Source organism: Acinonyx jubatus, chromosome E2, assembly GCF_027475565.1.
Source record: "Acinonyx jubatus isolate Ajub_Pintada_27869175 chromosome E2, VMU_Ajub_asm_v1.0, whole genome shotgun sequence".
In the NCBI taxonomy this organism is placed as follows: Eukaryota; Metazoa; Chordata; class Mammalia; order Carnivora; family Felidae; genus Acinonyx; species Acinonyx jubatus.
The window spans coordinates 31,382,280-31,406,370 of record NC_069396.1 but is presented as its reverse complement, the minus strand read 5'-3'; the positions used below and the strand labels follow the sequence as shown (position 1 = coordinate 31,406,370).

Here is a 24,091-nt window from a genome sequence, read left to right as displayed (position 1 = left end):
GAAGATGTAAGGCTGTTTTTGTAATGTGTATTCCTCATCATGACAACAACACCATCTCAGCAAGAACTTAAGTGATGGTTCATAGGTGCCCATCATTTCTTGCAGCCATGTGGTACCTGACACCAAATGGCTCCTGCTCTAAATAAAAATCTCTGGCAACTTCTCCCCATAAGGAAATGAGAGGTAATTATCTAGTCTGAAAAATTAGATTGGGTCAATCAGAAAGGTAATTAAGGCACAAGGACTGCAGAAACCTCCCTATCAAGGAGCAATACTGTCAATATGTTAGAAGCTGGAGACTACTGATGTTACTAAACCCTGAATTCGTCTTGTTTTAATACTTAGCTGGGACTCAGAGTGTGTCTCATCCCACATAGCAGGAAACTTGGCTACCATCTCCCAAGTTTTATTTCTTACTGTCTCAGCCGCCAAGGGGGTGAAGATGTTTCTAGTTCTACATTTTCTGGAGAAGAAGGCGTATTGGCTCCTTTGTCATTTGTGACTATGCTTAGACCAGCCAAGTGTGACCAGTGAGACAGACACTGCTGTGAAATAGGGTGGGAGCAGAGCAGAAAAGACAAAACACTGTTTCCAATCCAAAGAAAGCCCTTTTGGATCAACTCCAAGGCTTTCTCTCTCCTCTGAGCAATATCATAAAAGCTAACATTTACCAAATATTTATTATGTGCTAAGCACTTTACACCTCTTTCATTCAATGCTCAGTGAGGTGAGCGCTGTTATACCCATTCGTAATTGAGAAAATCGAGGCACATAGCAGGTCATGTAACTTGCCCAAGATCACAGAGTTAGCCCTAGTGGTAGAACCTGGGCTGTGACCACAGTGCATTAGTGCTAATTTTTGAAATATGAACTCTCTGATCAACTCTTTTGGTAATAACAAGTCTCCAAGGGTATTTATCATTTCACACTTATTCCCATCTCCCCAGCTAGACTGAGGGTGGAAGCCAGGTCTTCTCACTCTCTCTCTCTATCCCACATCTTCGCCTCGGACATGCCCTGCAATCAAGACCCAAGAGTGCCAGGGCCCCAGGTGACATGCGATCAGAGTGCCTGCCAACAAAGGAACAGATGGGTCTGCTAAATGGTGAAATCAAGTCCCTGCCACTGTAATGGCAATAAGCATTCCACATAAAATAATTACTTCCAGTTTGCTTGGCAGGTTGGACAGAGTCCGAGGGAAGGTTAATTTATCTTTCACAGCTTTGAGCCTTCAAGCTGTGGTTTCCCAAGTGAAAAGGGCCTCTCCTCAATGATTCTTTGCAAGATCCATTTAGTCATGACAGAATTACCTCCTCATCACTGAGTGGCAAAGTCTATTTGGAGCCTACTTGTCAGTGAGGGACCAGAATGGAGGGAATTGTTTAAGTCACATGGAGATTCAAGTCTATAGCAAAGGTCTATGGGACAGCAGGTAGAATACTGAAATAGCTTTCAGATCGAGATACCAGTGACCTGAACCGTGTAAAAGTTGTACAGTGATTTTGTCATCTAAGAAACGGGTATAATCGTACATGGGCCAATCTATTTAAGGAATAGAAGGAATATTCAGTGAGATTACGGTGGCTAAATCAAATTTAGAATGGCTAAAGGTGCTTAAAAACTTCCAGGAAGAGAATCCAGGCATTGATGGAGCCTTTAATCTATCTGAAATGGCAGAGCTTCTGGTCTTTCCTGCTGGTCAATGCTTCTCAGCTTCTTCCTCACTTCTGTTTGCTGAGGCTCTGTCTTCCTTCTGGTAGGCCCATCTGTTAAAGTACTTGCATGAGGGGGATCGAATAAGTCAACTTGTGTGTGTGTGTTCCGTAACCAAATATCTAGTCCCACTGAATGGCAGAAGTCTAATCTTGGTAAGAGTTTGGTGTCAGCGTTATGACTATTTGACCCAATTCAATCCAACCTCTTTTTCAGAGAAATGTGGTTTGTTAAAAGTAATCCCTGGTGGTCAGAGCAAAGACAGGTCAAGGATTTCATCCCCAAAATGCCTTCTATGGTGCCACAAAGAGACATTCATTCCTAATACAGTCTTGTCTACTTGGCCTGGGTCAGAGCTACTCCTTAGTAGGAGCAAAGATAATTTTACACACTGGGAAGAGAAAGCAGAATGTAAATGTTTTAAGATTTGTCAACAGTGGAAGGCACCCAATATTCTTTCTAAAAGAATGGAGAAAGAGTCATGATCACAAAAGTAAGAGAAGCAAAAATATTTTAGTTGAAGTGGAAAATGGCTGTAATTATCTGTTATATTTGAGGTGACGTGTTCATTTGGTCTCCCAGGTAGCCATACACCCTTTTACTGTTAACAGAAATTTGTGTATAACTCTCTTTCCTTCTAAGTCCATGGAGCTTACTGGATTTAGAATTTGTGGTCGAGAGTTATTTTATTTAAATAGTTGAAAACTGTAGCGCTGGGGCGCCTGGGTGATTCAGTCAATTAAGCATCCAATTTCAACTCAGGTTACCATCTCATAGTTTTTGAGTTCAGGCCCCGCATTGGGCAGTCCGCTCTCAGTACAGAGCCCTCTTCAGATTCTCTCTCTCCCTCTCTCTCTGCCCCTCCCTCTCTCTCTCTCTCAAAAATAAATAAATATCCGGGGCATCTGAGTGGCTCAGTGGGTTAAGTGTGTGACTTCAGCTTAGGTCATGATCTCACGGTTTGTGGGTTCAAGCCCTATGTCGGGCTCTGTGCTAACAGCTCAGAGCCTGGAGCCTGCTTTGTATTCTGTGTCTCCCTCTTTCTCTGCCCCTCTCCCACTCTCTCTCTCTCTCTCTCAAAAATAAAGAAACATTTTTGAGGCACCCGGGTGGCTCAGTCAGTTAAGCTCCCGACTTCGGCTCAGGTCAGGATCTCACAGTTCGTGGGTTCCAACCCCACATCGGGCTCTGTGCTGACAGCTCAGATTCTGGACCCTGTTTCAGATTCTGTGTCTCCCTCTCTCTCTGCCCCTACCTTGCTCACGCTCTGTCTCTCTCTGTCTCAAAAATAAATAAACATTTAAAAAAATTAAAAATAAATAAATAAATATTTTGTAAAAAGAAAAAGAAAATAAATAAACATTTAAAATAATAATAGTAATAATAAAATCTTAAAAAGAAAAACGTAGTGCCACTGTTCTTTGGCCTCTCTGGTCTCAGATGGAGAAATCCATTATCATCCAATGTTTGTCTGTAAGTAAAGCCTCATTTCTTTGTGGCTTCTTTCAAGATTTTTTTTTTTTTATGCATAGTATTCAGAAGTTCATTTATGATGTGTCTTTGTGTGGCCTCGTTTATTTATCCTGCGTGGAGTTAGCTCAGTTTCTTGAATAGGTTTATGATTTTGGCCAAATTTCTAAAGTTTTCAGATATTTTCCTTCAAACATTTCAATACTTCTTTCTCTTTGCTCTCCTTCTGGGATGCCAATAACATAGATGTCAGCTCTTTTGTTATTGTACTACAGGTTTCTGAGACTTCGCTCACTTTCCTTTCAGTCTATTTTCGCTCTGTTGTTCGTTACAAAGCTGTAGTGATCGAGACAGTATGGTACTGGCACAAAAAGAGACACATAGATTAATGGAAGAGAACAGAAAACTGAGAAATGAACCCACAGCTACATGGTCAACTACTCTTTCACAAAGCAAGAAAGAATATCTAATGGAAAAAGACAGCCTCTTCAACAAATGGTGTTGGGAAAACTGGATAGCAGCATGCAAAAGAATGAATCTGGACCACTTTCTTACACCAGACACAAAAATAAACTCAAAATAGATGAAAGACCTAAATGTGAGACAGGCAACCATCAAAATCCTAGAGGAAAACACAGGCAGTATCCTCTTTGACATTGGCTGTAGCAACTTCTTACTAGATATGTCTCCTGAGGCAAGAGAAACAAAAGCAAAAATAAACTACTGGGACATCAGCAAGATAAAAAGCTTCTGCACAGTGAAAGAAACAATTGACAAAACTAAAAGGCAACCTACAGAATGGGAGAAGATGCTCGCAAATGACATATCTGATAAAGGGTTACTACCCAAAATATATAAAGAACTTCTAAAATTCAACACCTAGAAACCAAATAATCCAGTTTAAAAAAAGAAGAGAAGACATGAAAAGACATTATTCTCTGTTATTTAAGTTGGGTAAACCGTATTGGTATATCCCCAAGTCTACTGGTTCAATCCTCTCTCATTTCTGCTCCAGCATTGAACTCATCCAGTTAATTTTTTAAAAAATTTTGTTAAATGTTTATTTATTTTTGAGAGAAAGAGAGAGAATGTGTGTGAGAGAGAGCCGGGGAGGGTCAGAGAGAGAGAAGGGGAGACACAGAATCCGAAGCAGGCTCCAGGCTCTGAACTGTCAGCACAGAGTCCAACGTGGGGCTGGAACCCATGGACCATGAGATCATGACCTAAGCCGAAGTCAGAAGCTTAACCAACTGAGCCACCCAGGCGCCCCTCATTCAGTGAATTTTTAACTTCAGTTACTTTATTTTTAAGTTTATAATGTCCACTTTGTTCTTTTTATAACTTTTCTCCCTTGCTGAGAGTTTGTACTTTTTCCTTTGTTTCAAAAGAATTCATAATCACTTGCTGAAGCATTTTTAAGACAGCTGCTTGAATATCCTTGCCAGACCATTCTGATTAACCTTGGTGTTAGCATCTTTGATGGTCTTTTCTCATTCAACTTGCGATGTTCTTGTTTCTTGGTATGAGGAGTGATTTTTTTATTGTATCCTGCACATTTTGGATATAGTATGAGGCTCTGGATTCTATTGAATCTTCATTTTTTAAGCAGGAAGTCCTCCTATTTTAAAGTCATGTGAAGGCTGGGTGTATCGGCTCCGTTTCCTGCTGAACTTCACTGACATCGCCTCCAAAAAGTGGAGCCAAGACTCCCATCACACCACCTTGTTGCAGACAGATGTGGTAGGCCTTCAGTCCCATCCTCAGCCCATTAACATCTTTCTTGAAAAAGTGGTGCACCGACTCAATCCAACTTATTATCTCAAAGTGGGAGTGTAAGTTCCGCTCCCTACTGATGCGATGGGGGGGTGAGGGCTACAACGCAGGGGGCTGACATAGCATTTCGCGGAAGGGGTAGAAGTTCAGCTCCCTGCTGGTCCCAACTCATGAAGGGCGGGAGTAAAGTGTCAATTAGCTCCGCCCCTCACCACCTCATTCTACCTGTTGATGCCAGCGGGGGGGGCGGGGAGGGTGGCAGCTCAGAAGACAGGTGGAGAAAGCAGAGTGTTGAGTAGCCCTGCTTCACACTGCCTCATTCAGTCTCCTTGCCGTGAGGTTGGAGGGGGAAGCTCAGCTCTCCGTTAAACCCCACTGACCTCCAGAAGCAGGGAAAGTGGAGCACAGACTGGCTCCAACTTACATTGCCTTATTGAGCCTCAAGGTTGCTAGATTATGGGCCAGAGATCCAGTTCGCCATTGGACTTGGTCAAATACTGTAAATTGATCCCTCCCCACCAGTGCTCTGTTCAAGAAAGGGCTGAAATCAATCCGAGATAACTCAGTGTTGGGACTTTGTGGGGACAATTGGGAAATATAGGGTTATTAAGAGAGCCTCTCTCTTTGTGCTGGACTTGAGGTTAGTGGGAGTAGACCTGGAAACTATGGAGACTGCTACCTAACGATTTAAGGAGAGTTTAAGACTCTTTTGTCTTCCCTACACAGTAAACACAGTGGTTAGGTACATATACCTGATTTCAAAATGTAGCTCAATTATGAGACTTTGATCACAACATTTTTACTAAGTAAAATGGAAATAATAAAAGTATATCCCCTACAGGGCTATTTCAAACATTTAATGAAGTAATGCATGTAAAGCAGTTCAACCAATGTTTGGCATGTTGTGAGTTCTCGCTAAATGGAAACAGTGATGAATAATTGACAATGGTTGTTCATGGCCAGCCAATGTCGTCTCCTTTCCTTTTATCTTTCATAGGACTGAGCTCATGGTAAGTGCTTAATAAATATACCAGCACCAACCAATGTATCAGGAATTAGCAGATTAAAACCTGCTAACTCAATTTTCTATCCCATCACAATACTTGTTTTAATGTAAAGATTAGAGCTGGCTGACCAACTGTACCCTCACCATCTGCTGTCCCCACAACATAGCAGTACTGTCTCTTCCACATCTGTCTCTCCAGGGATTCTGTATCAAAAGCAATTTCCCATGAGACTGACATCCTTATAGCTGCACAGAATAAAAACTCCTTATCCACAGTAATGTAGAGACTCTTCCCTTCCTCCTCTACTTTCCCAGTTTCCCCCTTGTCACTTTTTAAAAATAAACACAGTAGAACTTAGATTCGAGGAATAAAAGTTGTGAAGAACAGAACGTGAAAAAGTGTCAGATGACACTGGTATTAATATTGCACTTCTGGAGTCGTGTTAGGGTTTTTAAGCTGGTTGTGTAGTGAGAAATGCAGACAGATTAATAGCACCTTGCCCTCGCCGGCACAATAAGAACCATTCTGCCAGATTGCCAGAACCTCGAACAAGGGAGCTGTAAAGTGAGTTTTATCTGAAGGCGACCACATTCAAAGAGCTTTTCTTATTCCAAACTCTAATTGTCAACATCATCGGGAAAAAAAATGGCCTGGGATTTACCACTGTCTCATTCACCACAGCCTGGTTGGATCTTTTCAGTCCACTTTGGTAATAGGTATGAGTATATCTCAAATGATATTTTTATTTGTAACACTGATCCTTGAAATATCATGGAATTTCTTTTTCTCCTAAACTACCTGCCACTAATCTGTTTGTGGCAGTACTTAGTCCCATTTTTACTTCTCTCTATCATGCCTTTATGATCCCAAGAGTTGTATTCTCAGCAGAGGGTGATTCAGCCACTCCCCAGGGGGACATTTGGCAATAACAAGAAATGTTATCGACTATCACAACCTGAAGGAGAGTGAAGAGGTGCAGGCCAGTGCTATTGGCATCTAGTGGATAAAGGCCAAGGATGTTGCTAAACATCTTACAACATACAGGATGTTTTCTCTCCCCCAACAAAGCATCTGGCCTAAAATGTCAATAATGTCAAAGTTAGGAACCCTGATCTAGAAGCTGGAAAACAAGATCATATTTCCAAGATATCTTTGCAGCCAGAGTTCCACACATGCTCAATTGGAAAGCAGAAGTGAGATCCATGAGACCACAGCTGTAACGTCCTTCGGCAAACTCACTGGCAGTGGTGTTTCATTCTTCTGTGGAGTGGTTCTAGGTCTACCCTCTGACCCCTAGATCCCGAGTGGCAAGTGTTAGCAGCATCAAGGTTCCCACTGGAAGTATCCGATGGCTTATTTGCTCCTACTTGCATAGCATTCAATTTTGTTTCTCTGGCCCTCCTAGACATTCTTGTAAGTGACTTAATGGCCTATAATAAATCCTTTTCTGCTTAAACTAGTTAGAGTGCATTATTTGGTCTGCAATTAAGGATCCTAAGTAATACAGTAAGTGATTATAGGCAATCAATCTTCAAGAAGATGGGAATGTGAGATTGATTATAGTTTGAAATCAATGCAGATTTAGTTAGCATTAGAAGGTGGAACTCGTGTAGGCATTGGAGGACCAAGTGGCTGCTGCTATATGGGAAGTGGATCGGTATGGTGAATTAAAGATGGTCACAGATTTTTTTGTCACTCATCCATCTGTTCCTTCCCTTTCCCTTGAACATAGGCCATCCCTATTATTTGATTCAGTGAGTAGAGAAAGACAAAATTAATCCTTGTAACTAACTTCAGAGGCAGGGCTTTAGATCTGCAGTATCTGCTTTTCTCACTTAGAATACTCCCTTTTGGGATTTAGCCACCATGCTGTGGGGAAGCCCAAGCAGCCGTGAGACAGACTACTGGGGAGTAGAACCAAGGTATCCTTAGCTGATAACCCCACCCAAATTTCCAACCAACATCCAGCATCAACTACCAGCCATTTTGGTTATCTGTCTTGAATGTCCCAGGTTCTGTTGTCCCTATGATGCTTGTCATCTTAGCAGTCACCACTAAAGACAGTCAATCCACAAAACTGTGAGAGATAATGATTGGGTTATTATTTTAAGTCACTAAGTTTTGAAGTGGTTTGTTACACAGCAATAGATAACCAAAATAATTGGCTACTTCCAACTATATTGGCAAGTTTAAAAAATAAAATGACAAGTTGAGGATTTAAATTCTCTGCTCAAGACATAGCCAGGGAGTCAGTTTCTATAACTAACTTGAAAGAAAGTGGCTACAAAAATTAGATGCCGAGTCCAATTCTGTGGGATGCCCAAAATTCAACATAGATGGAATAAACAACCTGATTGAGTCTCTTGTGTACAAGTTAGAGCACTGATTTGGAAAGAATAAGATGTTGAGAATAGAAACGGTTACACTTGAGAGAATTTGAATGATTCTGAGGACATCTAACCTCCCAAATCTGCCAACAGAAATTTATTGCCAGTGGAAGGAGCCCCTCTTTCTCTATCTGATGACGCTGGTCCTGTCCAGTAGAACAACCAAGAAAGACATCATCTAAGGTAGATATCATCACAGAAATACCACTTATTCCCCTGCCTGAATATACTACCTCTCAGAGGCTCCAAGCCTACAACTAGAGTCAGGGGCATCAACAAGCCCTTGGGGCATCAGTTACAGAATAACTGATAAAAGAGGGGGCACACTCAAAGAACTAAGAGATTTTGCAGCTGAATTTAGTGATATGAGTTTATTTACCAGAATGGGTTCACAACTCTCTTTTCCAGTTATTATGGCACGTGGCACCATGAGCAGCAAAGTCTCCCATGACACCCTGTATGAGGTGGTGAAGAAAGTCCTTCATGGGAACCAGTGCACGTGCCTAAAGTTTTTGGAGACGGTGGAGTTTCAGACCATCTTGAAGAACAATGACGCTCAGAAGGACAAATGCTTCTGGAGCACTGTCAGGCTTAAGTCCACTCCCCACCCCAAGTTCACCATCTGTGTTTTAGGGGACCAGCAGCACCGTGATGAAGCCAAGCCTGTGGATGTTCCCCACATGGAGACTGAAGAAACTCAACAAGAATAAAAAAAAATTAGTTAAGAAGCTGGCCAAGAAGTATGATGCCCTTCTGGCTTCAGGATCTCTGATTAAGGAGCTCCCACAAATCCTGGGCCCAGGCCTGGCAAGGTCCCTTCCTTGCTGACCCACAATGAGGACATGGTGGCCAAAGTGGATGAAGTGAAGTCCATGATCAAATTCCAGATGAAGAAGTTGCTGTGTCTGGCAGTGGCCGTTGGCCATGTGAAGATGACAGATGATGAGCTTGTGTACAACATCTACTTAGTCGTCAATTTCCTGGTGTCATTGCTCAAGAAGAATTGGTGGAATGTCCAGGCTTTATACATCAAGAGCAGCACCATGGGCAAGCCCCAGTTCTTGTATTAAGCCACAACTTAATAAACTCTAGTGCTACCACTATTTGTCTGCCTCTGACTAGGGAGAGAGAGGTGTTTTGTGAGCTGACATTGCATGCCATAGCACTGTGCTGATGACTGCAGTTTCTGGCGCTCAGTGATGGATAATCATTTTCTCCACACTGCAAACCAGAAAGTGCCTTCTATCTTCAAAACTGCACAGTCTTATTTAGATCTCTTGGATACTTATAACATGTAACAGTAGGGTTGTTAACCAGGACTGAAGTTTTTCTGGTAACCCTGAGAGGGACAGATATGGACTAGGATTCCAGCTTCAATTGTTCCCACTGCTTACTAGTGGAAAGAGGGGTAAGATCTTCACATTGAAGACATTTACTCAGCCCTTGGCAGCATGCCTAACCTGTGCCTTGAAGTTGCTTCCCTTTATGCCATGGATTCTTTCCGTACGCTTTTTGTTTGGTTTTATTCCTCTAAGTTGTGAGTTTGGGCTCTTGGTCTGTAGGGATCACAAGGAATATTCCAGATGGAGATTGGGTTCCTAGATTCTTCAGGTGGGAGTGGCCCACAACCCTGAGAAATTGAACTAGTGTTTGCCTATCTGACCCCCACATTGAATATACTATGTTCAGGGTAGTAATTTACTGTGTGAGATGTTTAGGAAAACACAAGTCAGAGACACGTACGATATTGTAATCCATTGTCCCTATTTTCTAAGGGAGCTTACCAAATGGGTAAAACCAGGTTATGGAAACTTCTAGGCCTTTTGCTCCGCAGGTAGGCTCTGCTCACTTCCTGACCTGAGGCACTTCCCTGTTGGAGTTCTTGCCTCTGGCACCAAGTACTGGAAGGCTGGGTTTGGGTGCGGTAGGAAATACCTGTGATTTAACCTTTTGACTTGAATCTTCTTGATTTAACTTTGGTAAGGTAACCAATTCATCTCTCCATCGTTTAATACAGCTGAAAGTCTATTCCAAACCATAAATTAAAATGTTGCACTTTCTCAAAACAAGCTTGAACCATGAAGAAGAATACAAGGTTTTCACCAGAAACAAACAAATAAATAAATAAATAAATTTTAAAAAATAATAAATGAAATAAATGGGCTCACTCAGGCATCTGGGAGTGGTTCTAAATGGCTGACAGAACTCTTGACTCAGTGGTGGCCTACTGACTTTGTAAATAAAGTCAATAGTCATGTAATTCCTTAATACAATGTAAGGAGAAAAAAAGGTAAGGAGCAAAGAATGCTGGAGTAAATTTGTTGTAATTCATCCACTCACCCACCTTTGAGAGTGTTCAAAAAACACTCCCTTACCAAAGCATTGAGAAATACTTTGATGAGAAGGATGACAGAATCTTTGAACATCACTGTAGTGGCTGTACTCTAAGCTAGAAGTGAAAATGCAAGACGCTGCCACTGAGAAGGGCTTTCTGATCTGAGTGGTGTTGATAGGCTGGCACAAACACCAGAGGCAAAGCGAGCATGCTAGGCCACATGGTTGAAAAGACGGTCAGAATGGTTTGATCCCATAAGGGTCTCTACCCTGTGGTCTTTAAGACAGCTAACTAAGGTCCAACTTGACCCAAGACTTGAAAAACTCAAACGGGTGAATAGAAACTTGACTTCCATCAGCATGACAAAGGATCATCATCTGATCCAATTCTGAGAACTTGATCTCAGAATTGAGCCAGAATTCCTTGAAAAAAGGGACAACCTTGGCAACCCTCAAGCAAAGAGCTTGCAATAATAGTGTGTGTTTCAAATATCCTTCCTGGTCTTCCCCAAAGGAAACGGTGGTCCTGTGCCATTGTAACTGTGCAGTAGGAAACAGGAGATATACAGACCTTTATGGCATCATTAGACTGCATTATTCTGAGTTATCATTAATTCCTGGGACCTCGTAACACAATTGTGGACCAAGGCTGAAGGGGAGCTGATAGCAGAGTTTAGGCCTGGACCACCTAACAGTGGTTCAATGGATATATGAACGCATGTTAGTTCTTTCCCTAGTTCCTGAGTTCAGTCAAAGGGAAGCTCCTGGAGCTTTCCTCCATATACAAATAGTAAACCAAAGACAATAATAGTTCCTATAAGAATACAAAGATGAATGCTACCAAGACTTGGAAAATCAACACTATCACAATCCCATTTTGTTTGCCTATGTGATCTGTGCAGAAGATGGATGGATCTTGGAGAATTATAGCGGCTTATTCTAAGCTTAATTAGGTTTGACCTCAATTGCAGCTAGTATTCCGGATGTAGTCTTCTTAGTGAAGCAAATCAATACAGCCTCTGGCCCCTCGCATGCAGATACTGATCTGTCTAATGCATTTTTTCTCTATCCCGATTAGCAGAAAATACCAGACGTGATGATTAAGTGACCATAAGGCTGACAATTTAAAAGGAGTCCAGAGCAAGAGAAGGTTCTCCAGCTGGCCCAACTCGGCCATTGGGCTTTTGAGATACCTCAGATCCAATGATGTTTGATTTGTAATTGATCAAGTTGCTAAATGAAGCTTGCAGAAAGAAGTGTTAGGAGAATCATAGTTGCAAACCTTCAGAGATTGGCAGGAAAGTCACGTTCCTTTCTCTTTGTTAAAAACAGCTCTTTCTACGAGGTGACTGTTGGCTCAGTCAGTTAAGCATCTGACTCGTGATTTTGGCTCAGGCCATGATCTGAGAACTGTGAGATAGAGCCCCCTGTTGGGCTCCATGCTGGGCATGGAATCTGTTTAGATTCTCTCTCTCCCTATCCCCCTCGCTCTTTCTCTCCTTCTCTCTTTCTTAAAAAAATGGGAGGAAAATAATTAAAAAATAAAAAATAAATTAAAGAAATTCAAAAAACAGCTCTTTCTCAACATACCCGAATGCCACGAATCCATGAACACTGACATCATGAAATGGGCGTTGTCTAATCCACGGAGCCATAAATTCAGGCAAGCCCTGCATCAGTCCGTCATCAAATGGATATGATATAAACAGAAATAGGTTTGAACAAATCTTTAAGATATAACTTATTTACCAGAGGCCCATACTTCCAGCATAGTTACTCCTGCCATATTGGTGTCCCAAACTTCTGAGAGTTCATATGATCAGTTGACTGAGGAGGAAAACCAAGCCTGATTTATGGTGCCAGTGAGAAATGGAATGCTATGCCGTTTCGATTTCACTCAAGAATGGCCTTGGAGGACAATGGAGAAAGGGAGAATTTTCCAATATGTAGGATTTTAAGCAATTAGTCTTGTGATGCAAGGTCCAGGCATTTGGAAGAATAAGATTAGATGATTGGGAACAAAGTTTGAATGAAGGATGAGCAACTCTAAATGGGCCCAGCATAAGGGCATAGTTGTGGGCATCTGGGTGGCTCAGTCAGTTAAGCATCCGACTCTTGATCTCTGCTCAGGTCTTCGTCTCAGGGTCATGAGTTCAAGCCCTGCATTGGGCTCCATTATGGTGTGGAGCCTCATTAAAAAGAGAGAGAGAGTCAAGAAAGAGTAGTTGGACCCATGTGAGTGCTCAGAAAATGTAGTCATTGCATAGGAAGTTCTCAATAATCATGTTGCAAATTATACCCCTGTGGATATCTGTCAACCTCTTTCTAAACACTCTAGTGACTAGGTTCATGGATGATATGGTCACAGTGGCAAAGAAAGAGTGATACACAGGTTTAATAACAAAATTAATTCTGGCTATCATATTGCTCAGCACACCAGAGTCTTGCTTGCATTCTGCATCACTGTCTGAGGACCAAATTGCTATCTGGTAGCAACTGATTACATTGAACATGAAGGGACAGAATTTGTCCTTACTGGAATAGATACTCATTCTCTGCATGGATGTGTATTCCTCGTTTGCCACAGTCCCACCAGGCACGGACTCACTAAATACTTTGTTCAAGATCATGGTATCACATACAACACCATCTCTTCATTGTATTGCAGAAGAAATCAGGAAGTAAGTATCTAATGTTCATGCGGTTTACTTATGTTTCCATGTACCTCCTCATCCATAAATAGTTGGTCTTACAGAATGATAGAATGACAACACGACTGGAGACAACATTTTGAGAGATCGAATAACAGTCCAATAGCCTGTAATATATGCTCTGAGCAAATAAGACACCAAAATTCCTCCTAGAGTGGATTCATTCCTCTTGTAGCCAGAATCTAAGGGAGCAGGAAACACAAATGGGAGAGTCAGCGGCTCCTCTGACTATCACAACTAATAATAAACCGTCCAAATAAGTATTTCCTTTTTATTTCCATAATTCTGGACTTTGCTGATTTAGGACGTCTTCCTCCACAAAGGCCACAATCATTCAGTATGAAGCTGAGACTTCCTATTGGCCACTCCATGTTCCTCAAAAGAAAGTGTTGGCTAACATGATCAATCTTTGCTATGAAGAGGGTGTCTGCCACATAATGTAAGTGAGGGAAAGTAATAGGAGAATCCAAAGGTTCCTGGTGCTGCCTTTCCAATGATAAAAATGAATGAAAGATGCCAGAAGCAACAAATTGGTAATACTACCAACCCCCTAGAAATGAATGACCCACTAGATGAACCCCAACAGGATGGATGCTGACTGAAGCAAAGTGAAAATGGACTTGGATGTAGAGGAAAGGAGTTTTGAATATGAGTGCCCCCTTTCCCTTGGCACATCACCAGGACTGGGTGATAATACACTTGAAATGTTTGCATTATATCTTTAATTAGAAATGTTGCTGATTAGTAATGAGGTCAAGCATCTTTTCATATGCTTATTGGCCATTTGGATTCCCTCTTCTTTAAATAACTCTATTGAGTTATTTGTCTGTTGTATTAAGCTGATGGTACCCAACATGCAATCTACAAAATCACAAGATCAATACTCTTTCAGGAAAATCTGCAACATATATGTAACATATATATGTTAATGTCATATCAGCAAAGTAACATAAAATGGTTACTACCTATAATACTCTAAGAAGGTCTTTATGAGTCCAAACGTTGACCCTCAGATAATGGAACATGGCATGGAGAAGAATGAAAAAGTTGGTTGACTTGCTCAGAAGTCTATAACCCCTGTCTTCCCCACCCCCTGCCACACACATAGCATACCTGGGAAGAACTGGGAACCCCAAAAAAGCCCAGGGGAGAAGAGAAAGTTTTGCTCATTCCAAACAGGAAAACATCATGGAAAATGTGAACTGAAAATAACGAAGAGAAAAGAAGAGGCTGCAGCTTTAAATAGTAATGAGTCAGGCAAGGCTGTATTGCCCAGGCTTCGAGTCAAAGGCGGGAGTGAGTCAGAGCTTTATAAAGGTCACCCTTCACCCACCTTTCCTGTGCCTCCCAGGCTGTTCACCACTGTTAACCATGGTGGGGGCATCTCACCACCCACATCATGCAGAGGACCAGACCTTCACTCTTTTGCTTTTCCACAGCACAGCTAAAAGGTAGACTGTCTGTGTGGTCCTCCCAGCTGGCAAGAAGCACAGAGACCCAGGAGAAAAGGATTTGTAATGACTGTGAGAGCCTGGACACCTCCCTCCTACAGCTGCCAAGCCTTGCGTTTTTCTTACATTGTTTAGGTTGATACACCAACATGCTACTCTTAAAGGTAAAGATGATTCCACCGATCCACTCCCCAGTAGAGTTGTTGAGACATACAACTCATCCTACATGAGTTGTTGAGACATAATCAGAGAACATTAAACATGGTAGAAAGTTAGAAGCCAACAAGGTCAATAAGTAGCATATGCATACATATACACACTCTCTTTTCCTACAGCCATGGCAGACATCACCAATCAATCATGGAACTCTTTCCTTTTGAGCCTGGATATAGCTCTAAAAGTCTCCTGTATTCAATGCTCCTTAAAAACAGATCCAAGCTGCCGTGTGAAATTAACACAATTTGCCTCCCTGACCGACCTTTATCTAGAGATGATAGAGGGTTCAGAGGGGGAAATGAGTTGTTTAATAGCACAAAAGAAGTAAGCACCAGAGCCAGGGAGAGTGGGGCAGGGTGAGTGTTGGAAAAGGAAAAGAAACTCAATTTATTGCGTGAATTTGTGCCATGTCAATTGAAGCATTGGGCTTGCAGCTTTGCACATGTTATCTTGGAACAGAATTCAGGTGTTGTGAGTGTGCTGAATCAGTTATTCTCTTGATCAGCGCCCTTTATGGACAGTAGCACAGGTATACATGACAAAGTGACAAGATCATGGCTATAACGGTGGCCATGGGCTAAGTGGTGTTAACTAGGTCATGGGTGCAGTGTGATGAAAGCCACAGTCTTGCTATTCTTACCCCTGGGCTCTAATCAGACACTTCCCTTTAGCATTATGACTTTGGATCTATGCCCAGAAAGCATGGCACCCTTAAAGGCATCTGCCATGCCTTATCATTTGACAACCTCAGCCATGTACAAGAACCATTTGCTTGGCACAGAAAAACCTGCTCCAGGACCACAGTGTATCAGTGGGAAGTACTGTGCTTTTCCACCATAGCCAAGCATTACCCTCCTCACAAAAGGAGCCAAGTAAGAAAATGAGAAGCTCAGTACAACCTATCTCCTCTACCAGATACCATTTAACCCTCCATGACATGTCCCATTACCACCATCACCACCACTGCCACTGGGCATGATAATGGCATAGATATGAAATGACATCATTACCACTGATGATGATACTAAAGTTATCTAACTAATCGCCACTGTACTCTTTCACTGTGCCATAAAATTTTGTTAGCATTTGCCAGTTCCTCTGGGATCTCATAGAGAATGATTTGGGGAAACAAATTCAACAGCAAATGATCAAAAAAACATTTTCATATAACGCAGAATCGTCTTTGAATTCAGACAGGCATGGGTTCATGTCTTGACTCTGTCCCTTAATTATGTGACCTCAGGCAAGTTACTTCACTTCTCTGACCCTCAATTTCTTTGACTATAAAATAAAATCTGGACAATAATGAGACAATGAAGATGAAATATTTATCACAGGCCTTGGCGCATAGTAAACTTTTAATAAATGTTTACTATTATTGCATATTTTAATGTTAAGAATAATAAGCAATGAGTAGCAATAATTCCTATTAGAATAATAATGGTGATAACGAGAATGGTAATGGATGCTCTTTAGCCCCCATCATTGCATTCACCATTTTTCTAACCCGTTTTCACATTGTCCCAAATAAGACCCTTCTCAGAAGGGCTTTTGTTCATTGCGTTTCTCAGGAAATGGCCATCCCTCCTCCATCTGTCCAGAGGATTTCATCTTTAAAGCCAAGCTAAATATCTCCTTCTGGGAAGCTCACTGCCTAAGACCCACCTTTTGTCTTCGACCCGCTAAGCATGCTCGTTGGTACTTCTGCCTATCTGCACGTAAGTATTGTGTACCAACATTGCACAAAGCATTATGATCATATCACATATCACATATCACATTGTGCTCAGGTCTTGGTGTACCCAATTTTCCATATTCTTCCTCTATGGGAAGACACACTCCATTTTCCGTGTTCATTGCTAGACCCTTAACACGTAGAAAATTACATAGTATGCGCTCAATACTTAATAAATGAATAAGTAACGTTTTCCTTTTCCCCCCAAAACGATTAGGAGCTTCAGGGCAACACCTTCTAAAGCAGACATTCCTTTATAGTCTGTTTACTGAGCCTGATACAGTATTACTCAATAGTTGAATAAAATAGCTAGCAATACAGAAATTCAATGATAAATAATATTAAAGTGTGTGTCCATCACATCCTCACTAGATTATAAGCTCCTTGGGGGTAAAAGTCATCTCTTTTTCAATCCTGTGCTTCCTGAAGTGCCTAGCAAGCACCATGAAATGCGCATGTATAATAAGAGCTTAGCTATGTCAAATGGAATTGAATAGAATAGCACAAGCGTCTGCAGAAATGTTCAAACGCACACAAGAGGCAACAATAAAACTGCGAACTCATACCCGGTTCCTCTGCAGCATTGGCTCAGATCTTAGAAAAGCACTATCTATAATTAGGCATTTTGTTCTTTTTATATCTGAGGGATGAGAAAGGAGCTCTTACTTTCTGGGTGGCTGGGGAAGCAGAAAATAAACGCACTGTCTGAAACAGAAATGAAGATCCTTCGATTCTTTCCGTCTTATCACCAGAACCCTGATTAAATGAGCCAGTCTGCATTTCTACATTCTTAAACGGACCCTCTTTATGGTCGAAGCCTTGTCATACTTGAGCAAATGTAGCTCTTTCCACTGAAGGCGACGTTGATAAACAAAGATTAGACACATTTAGTGTCTAGGAAACATTACGAAGCTACTGTGGCTAATGACCTTCTTCTCATTAACCCATATATAGTAATGAAAGGTGGTAGCTACCATTGATTGGGTGCATATGATGTGGCCAGTTAAGTGAGTCACAGGTATTATGCCATGTAGTTTTTACCAAAACCCTATAACTACATTATTATTATTATTGTCATTAATTATTATCACTATTCATACGTATTTTAAAAAATCCAAACCTGGGACTGGTAAAATCTGAATATGGCCTGTAATTTGGTTAATAGTGTTGCATCAATGTCCATTTCCTGACATTGAGAACTGAACCTAATCGAATCTATTGAATCTAATATGTTATCATTGGAGAAGGCCAGGGAAAGAGTGCAAGAGTGCTGTGTGTACTATTCCTACAACTCCTTGCAGGTCTAAAACGATTTCCAATAAAACTGTGGTTGTGTTCTTTTTCAATAAAAAAGAATCCTGGGACGCAGGGAGGTTAAACAGCTTGCCCAGATCACAAAGTTTGTGTATGAAGAGGTCAACGTGAGCCACCGTTCACCTGGTACTGGAGCCCAGGCCTCTGCCGTCAGCTATGCTGCTTGCAGTCCATGCTTCTCCTTTCAGAAAAGAAGAGCTCTTTAGCATCCCATTGCCCTCCTCATCTTGGCTACTGGGAAGCTCAGAGCTAAATCTGCTGAACCATAGATCTGCTGACTGCTGTTACTGATATATCAATTTCATTCCTCTTAGGTCAATTTCTTTCCAGCATCCATCCACTTTGGTCTTTCTTAGATCAATTTTATCACTTTAAAAAAATGTTCTGCCTTGGGTAGGTCCCTTCAATCCTTTTAGAAAATATCTCGGGTTATGAGTAAAGGTAAGGCTCTTTCTCTTCAAGGGTCAAGAATACGCTGACCTTCAAGGTTCTAAACCTGGACATCAACCCATACCATTCAGCCAGCATTCCATAGTCCAGATGCTAAGACTAGGAAGACACCCAAGGCAAGCGATGACATATGAAACAATGGCTTCAGGTTGCAGAAGGTTGAAAGGCCTTCCCTATCTTTATTTTGCTTTCTGAAAATTAAATACTTGGCAGGGCTTTCCTTGAACTAATTAGCATCCCTTCTTCACATTTTAAGTAACTGCTCATTTAGAGCAGTGAATGATTGCACTGAGATTAGAGTACAGGGAAAATCTTTCTATTGGGAATAATCTACTTATTCGGCTGTTTGTTTGAAGCAGAGATAAACAGAGATTTTTTTTTTTCCCTCTTGACATGCCAGGCATAAGAGAGAACACAGTGATTAATGAAACTCTGCTTTTCGCCAATAAATTTCTGACTTCAGATACAAGCTCATAGCTGTTGAGTTTTCTGGGAATTTTTTTTCCTTTCTTTCTTTTCTTTTCTTTCTTTTTTGTTTTAACCAATAGGAAAAAGAAAGTGGCACCCTCCAGATTCTCGAGCTCATTTAAATCTGTTACATTGTGAACTATTTTGGGTTCTTAAAATGGTTTAGGTAATTTTTCATTGGTTCTCCTGGGAATGCCACTTTGTGCTCTGTTATTTATAATCTGCAGAAATTAATTATGCTGCTAATTAACAGCTTGCAAACAAATCATTGCTCAAGGAGTTATTTATTCAGTTATGAAAACACAACTTCAGGGGTCTGTGTAGATTCTTTCTGACAGCTCTTTTATTTCTTGCTTTTGTTTCTGAGTCTTTCTGCTTCTAAGGTTCAGTGAAGGTCTGCTTGGAGGGGATGACAATTAGTCAGGATCTCAGTAGCAGAAGCTGGGTCAGCTGCTCAACGAGGGGGGGAGCAGAAAGGCCAGAGGGGTGCATAGCCGGCTCAGGATGCATCCTGGGGTTGAGAAATTCCTTATGTGAGTGATGGCTCCTGTGACAACCACTGCAAGGCTGCATGTGCCCATTTTTGCACCTCCCAGGATTTTAGGACAGCTCTGGAGACTTCAGGTAAGAAGGAAGGCAGACATGTAAACACATTCCACATACAGCCCTACTCCCCATGCCCATACTGATGGCAGACAGCAATAATGGATCACAGAGCTACTTCAGCCTCTGAATCATTCTCAACACAGTCCTCCGCGTAGGAATTACCAACTGTTGGTGTCTCTGGTAGCAGGGAAAATGCTGGGCAAAGTGAGTGGTTTGAGATCCCCAACTCAGGTAAACAATTGCCCTTTCCAAATCAGGCCAATGGGATGGAGGAAGCTGTAGATGAGAAACCTCTTTCTCCCTTGGCCAGACTTCAGAGGGGCCCTCAGAACACAGTCTGACTCCTAACGGACCCCACCCTGCCCAGGGAGACACCAACAAACTGGCTATTGGCGAAGACATAAAGAGCCAGCTCCGGGGGAAGGGCCATGTTGGATAGGGCCATGTTGGATAGGGCCTGCGGGAGTAGGGAGTCCAACACAAAAGCTAAAAGAAGCACCACTACCTGGTTCTGATTCTTTGTACTGTTCAGTGACCGTGAGATCCTGAGTGAGTCTCTGTCTGTCTGGTCCTTACAGTTTCATCTGCTAAATGAGGGAGGTATGAGTGTCTAATGGTCCAATTAGACAGGTGTTGCAGGTGTTGGATGCACGTGGAGCCACCCAAGGCCAGGTCCATTCCGATTAGACACATAAAGCTGCTAAGGGACTCACTAACCCCTTCGTGCACTCAGCCAAGGGGGAGCAGAGCTGGGCTCCAGGATCAAATTGTAGCATGCTGAAGAGAATAACAGGGGAAAAGCAAGGACAAAAGTCACCGTGTTAGCACTGGATGGTTGGCACACACCAAACAGCATTTATCCCTAACTTCAATGGAACCCAAACCACCCTGTGGCTCTGGAGACCTGCAGCCCCGCCCCCCCCCCAAGTTTCCCTCACTACTTCAGCATCCCTGGAATGTGTCTTCCCCTCTGTTAACTTACAGCCCGCCTCTCACAGATTCCAGAAGCCAAGACCTAAACCATCATCAAATGCATTTACTTTCTTTAAGCCCCTCTCTTAAAGCTAAGAAACAAGGACCCACGTTCACCTGATCATCAGAAAAGCCCAGAACCTTGGCCACGTATCCCCATGGTTAGATACTCCCATGCTGTCCGGACTGGAGTTTTATCACAAGCCAGACCAGAGGTCCCTGCAGCATGAGCTATTGGCTCCCACCTCACAGAACTCCAGACTGCCAGTCCCCAAGAAAACACCCCTTCCCTGGGGCGCCTGGGTGGCTCAGTCAGTTAAGCGTCCAATTCTTGGTTTCGGCTCAGGTCATGATCTCAAGGTTCATGAGTTCGAGCCCCACGTCGGGCTCTGCACTGACAGTGTGGAGCCTGCTTGGGATCTCTCTCTCCCTCTCTTTCTGCCCCTCCCTCCCCCCACTTTTTCTCTCTCTGAAAATAAATAAACTTTAAAAAAAAGAAAGCACCCCTTCCTGCTCTCAGACCTCAGGCTCTGCCTTCTTGGGGCAACCAAAGCACAGCTGACCTTAAATGCAACTTATTCTCTCCGACAAATTGTAGACAGCCAAAACCTGAGTGACGCTTTCTGAATTTCCATCAACAGATTGAACCAACTAGATGTCCGCAAATGCCGCACATTTTATGCACAAGGTTCTTCCCTGCACACTCCTTTCCTTGAGGCTCACAACCAGTCTCTGAGGTGCTGAGAGTTAGACTCCCCATTTCACAGATGACCTTTAGAAAAGTTAAGCAACAGCCCCCACGTCGCACAGTCTGGAACTGGCGGAGCTGAGTCCTGAGCCTGTGATGTGTGATCGCTGAGCCTGTACGGTCTCCACATGACCAAGTTTCCAGGCGTGTCTTTGCTCCGTGATCGGCACCAGGGAACCTCAGTAAGTCTCAGCTCAGTCTCACGAGGCAACCATGACACTTCCTTTCTCAGATCCCGCTCCAAGCAGTACGGCCCCATCTGGAAGACCTTCCAGCCTGTGGGAGGCTAAGTGCAGCAAATGATGCACAGTGGTCTGAATCCGAGTTCCAGCCCAAACCTGATTAGCCTTCTGACATCAGACAAGTCCCCAAAGTGCTAGGAGCCTCGAGTTCCTCATTTGGAAAAGGGCAACAATGAACTCTTACCACGCACAGGGAGACGTATATGAGGCTGTCCGTTACAGCCTGGTTCACCATAATAAATATGGGAAATAATTTAACTGTCCATCAGTGGGAGAGTGAACAATAGACTGATGTTTAGTCATAAAACGGAAGCATCTACCTCAGTCGAAATGAACAAACTAGATACACATATATTAGGGTGGATAGCCTTCAAAACCACAGAGTGAATAAAACAAAAAGCAAATGCGTAAGAGGCGTGTCATACAATATATGGTGTTTATTCCGGATCTTTCCATTTATATACCTATCTACTAAAAGAATAAAAACACCTGGATGGTGATACTCAATAACCTCAGAACATTGTTTCCTCTGAGAAGGGATGGAAAAGAAGGCATGTGAGTAAGAATTTTGTCGTTTCTGATGTGAATGCTACATGATTGCCTTTAGGTCCAGTTCATTTTATAGTGAATTTTCAGTAATTTGGGGTTTTCCACATTGAATCCTATTTTTGATGCATCACGTAGTCTCAATATTTCAAGGAGACTTGCTAATCTCTGCTTTAGTGAAGGATCCTTCTGGTGTGCCATTAGTCAGTCCCCTAATTCTGTCTGTACACTAAGCTAGTGTTTTGAAACTGTCTCCCAAAAAATGCTTATTCATTCAACATGCTTTAGTGAAGGTCAAGTCTGTGCCAGTCCCTGTGCTCAGTGGGGATATACAGAAGTAAACAAAATAAATACAGATGCTGCATTCTGAGAGCTTATAGCAGGAAAGAAAATTAAACAAGTTGTGCAAAACTCTGCATGTCATGACAGAACAAAACAAGGAAGAAGAGGCAGAGTGTTTATTCAGTTATTGTTTGTGTGTAATAACCCACCTCAAAGTTCGGTGTCTTAAAATAACAACAATACAATTTCTCACAATTCCATTGATGCGCAAGAGGGGTCTTCTGGTTCTTGCGATGTTGACCGGGGTGCTGAAATGGCTGGAAAGTCCAATCACGTGGCCTCAATCACGTGGCTGGCTAAGTTCTCATCCACGTAGGTGTTTCCATGAGGCTGCTTGACCTTCCTCAACATGGTGGTCAGGTTGCAAGGAGTGTTCCAAGTAAAAAATATGGGAGCCTCAGATCTTGTAAGCACAGCCACGAATTACAGTGTCACTCCTACTGCAACCTACTGGTTAGAACAAGTGAGGGGGCCATTCCCGATTCAAGGGTATGTAAATTAGACTCCACCTGGTAATGGGAGCAATGGTGAAGAATTGATGGCCCTCTTTATCCGCCACATGGAGGTTGGGACAGATCATGGCTAAGGGACTGTTGGATGCCATGACTTTTCCATAAATATTCACGGTGCCCATTACCAAAGTCCCTGAGAAGTCATGCAGTAAAGAACGTGATTTCACTTAGCTTTTTAAAAATGTATCTTTTGGGGCACCTGGTGGCTCAGTCAGTTAAGCATCTAAATCTTGATTTCAGATCAGGTCATGATCCCTCAGTTCATAGGTTCAAGCCCCCCACCCCCGTCGGGCTCAGCGCAGGGCCTCCTTGGGACTCTCTCTCCGCCCCTCCCTTGCTCATGCACTCTCTCTCTATCTCTCTCAAAATAATAAATACACATTTTAAAAAATGTATCTTTTATAGGACACCTGGCTGGCTCAGTTTGTTGGGCATGGGACACGTGATCTCAAGGTTGAGTTCGAGCCCTATGTTGGATGTAGAGATCACTTTAAGAAATAAATAAAAATTAAAATTCAAAAAATTACCTTTCATTTATGTATATCTGTTCATATTTTTCGCTTATATTAATGTAGCATTTTCCTTAGCTGACCACAAGTACTCTTTTTTTCACAGAACCCCTAGCACCCTTGCACTCAGTTTGGGAAATGACTGTTCTAAATGAAGTAGATTTTTATAGATTAGAGTTGCTTAATGCAGAGTCCAAATGACAAGTATCACGTGTTCTACGGAGAAAAAGTTCTTCCGTGTAAATCAGAAAAATTAACAAACACGGTGACACGGTCTGCATGACATATCCCAGGCCTGAGGTAAGGAGGGGGCTCCAGCAGAAAGGGGAAGAGAGGGATCTGGATTCTGTCACCTGCTCACTGTGCCCCCCCCCCTCAACCCACCTCCGACCTTCCACATTTCCCTGTTCATTCCTCTGGCCTAGGAATGACCAACTCTGGAATTTTAACTGGTTCTAGAATAAAGATCTACAAGCAAAATGCCATCAGCCTATAATATTACAACCACCTGGACAATTATTAGCGATGAACTGCCTGTGAATTCCATGAAAGACCAAATCACCCCCCCTGAACACAATCCAGCAT

At 42.4% G+C, this 24,091-nt stretch overlaps 1 long non-coding RNA gene and 1 pseudogene across 1 annotated transcript in view; one reads left to right on the top strand and one right to left on the bottom strand.

Annotated features, from left to right (window-relative positions):
* LOC113595209 (uncharacterized) overlaps positions 1-24,091 on the bottom strand; it is a 93,842-nt gene that overhangs the window by 28,461 nt on the left and 41,290 nt on the right. The window lies entirely within an intron of this gene.
* On the top strand, positions 8,779-9,420 carry LOC106985718 (60S ribosomal protein L10a-like; annotated as a pseudogene).